The sequence below is a fragment of the Arachis hypogaea genome, chromosome 2 (genome assembly GCF_003086295.3).
Source record: "Arachis hypogaea cultivar Tifrunner chromosome 2, arahy.Tifrunner.gnm2.J5K5, whole genome shotgun sequence".
NCBI lineage: Eukaryota > Viridiplantae > Streptophyta > Magnoliopsida > Fabales > Fabaceae > Arachis > Arachis hypogaea.
The window spans coordinates 10,479,060-10,481,169 of record NC_092037.1 but is presented as its reverse complement, the minus strand read 5'-3'; the positions used below and the strand labels follow the sequence as shown (position 1 = coordinate 10,481,169).

General features: G+C 42.6%; 1 non-coding gene across 1 annotated transcript; it reads left to right on the top strand.

Moving 5' to 3' along the window:
- Window positions 1-1,505: 1,505 nt before the first annotated feature.
- Window positions 1,506-1,613, top strand: LOC112763765 (small nucleolar RNA R71). Its single transcript, XR_003182933.1, has one exon. It is a non-coding gene; the product is annotated as a small nucleolar RNA R71 (small nucleolar RNA).
- The last annotated feature ends 497 nt before the right edge of the window (window positions 1,614-2,110 follow it).

Sequence of the window (2,110 nt, the reverse complement as noted above, 5' to 3'; positions counted from 1 at the left end):
GAGGGATATCCTTGAGCCTCAAATACAAAGGATTCTTCATTCACTTGAATGATCAATTCTCCTCTATCAACATCAATCACAGCCTTTGCTGTGGCTAGGAAGGGTCTGCCAAGGATGATGGATTCATCCATGCACTTCCCAGTCTCTAGGACTATGAAATCAGCAGGGATGTAATGGTCTTCAACTTTTACCAGAACATCCTCTACAAGTCCATAAGCTTGTTTTCTTGAGTTGACTGCCATCTCTAGTGAGATTTTTGCAGCTTGCACCTTAAAGATCCCTAACTTCTCCATTACAGAGAGAGGCATGATGTTTACACTTGACCCTAAGTCACACAAGGCCTTCTTGAAGGTCATGGTGCCTATGGTACAAGGTATTAAAAACTTCCCAGGATCCTGTCTCTTTTGAGGTAATTTCTGCCTAGACAAGTCATCTAGTTCTTTGGTGAGCAAAGGGGGTTCATCCTCCTAAGTCTCATTTCCAAATAACTTGTCATTTAGCTTCATGATTGCTCCAAGGTATTTAGCAACTTGCTCTTCAGTGATATACTCATCCTCTTCAGAGGAGGAATACTCATTAGAGCTCATGAATGGCAGAAGTAAGTCCAATGGAATCTCTATGGTTTCATTTTGAGCCTCAGATTCCCATGGTTCCTCATTGGGGAACTCATTGGAGGCCAGTGGACGTCCATTGAGGTCTTCCTCAGTGGCGTTCACTGCCTCTCCTTCCTCTCCGAATTCGGCCATGTTGATGGCTTTGCACTCTCCTTTTGGATTTCCTTCTGTATTGCTTGGAAGAGTACTAGGAGGGAGTTCAGTAATTTTCTTGCTCAGCTGACCCACTTGTCCCTCCAAGTTTCTAATGGAGGATCTTGTTTTAGTCATGAAACTTTGAGTGGTTTTGATTAGATCAGAGACCATGGTTGCTAAGTCAGAGGTGTTTTGCTTAGAACTCTCTGTCTGTTGCTGAGAAGATGATGGAAAAGGCTTGCCACTGCTAAACCTGTTTCTTCCACCATTATTATTGTTGAAACCTTGTTGAGGTCTCTGTTGATCCTTCCATGAGAGATTTGGATGATTTCTCCATGAAGGATGATAGGTGTTTCCATAGGGTTCTCCCATGTAATTCACCTCTTCCATTGAAGGGTTCTCAGGATCATAAGCTTCTTCTTCAGATGAAGCCTCCTTAGTACTACCTGGTGCATCTTGCATTCCAGACAGACTTTGAGAAATCAAATTGACTTGCTGAGTCAATATTTTGTTCTGAGCCAATATGGCATTCAGAGTGTCAATCTCAAGAACTCCTTTCTTCTGATTAGTCCCATTGTTTATAGGATTCCTTTCAGAAGTGTACATGAATTGGTTATTTGCAACCATTTTAATCAGCTCTTGAGCTTCTGTAGGCGTCTTCTTCAGATGAAGAGATCCTCCAGCAGAGCTATCCAAAGACATCTTGGACAGTTCAGACAGACCATCATAGAAAATACCTATGATGCTCCATTCAGAAAGCATATCAGAGGGACACTTTCTGATCAATTGTTTGTATCTTTCCCAAGCTTCATAGAGGGATTCTCCTTCCTTCTGTCTGAAGGTTTGGACTTCCACTCTAAGCTTACTCAATTTTTGAGGTGGAAAGAACTTTGCCAAGAAGGCATTGACTAGCTTTTCCCAAGAGTTCAGGCTTTCTTTAGGTTGTGAGTCCAACCATGTTCTAGCTCTGTCTCTTACAGCAAAAGGGAATAGCATAAGTCTGTAGACCTCAGGGTCAACCCCATTAGTCTTGACAGTGTCACATATTTGCAAGAACTCAGCTAAGAACTGATGAGGATCTTCCAATGGAAGTCCATGGAACTTGCAATTCTGTTGCATTAGAGAAACTAATTGAGGCTTAAGCTCAAAGTTGTTTGCTCCAATGGCAGGGATAGAGATGCTTCTCCCATAGAAGTCGGGAGTAGGTGCAGTAACGTCACCCAGCACCTTTCTTGCATTGTTGGCATTGTTGTTGTTTTCGGCTGCCATGTGTTCTTCTTCCTTGAAGATTTCTGTTAGGTCCTCTACAGAGAGTTGTGCCTTAGCTTCTCTTAGCTTTCGCTTCAAGGTCCTTTCAGGTT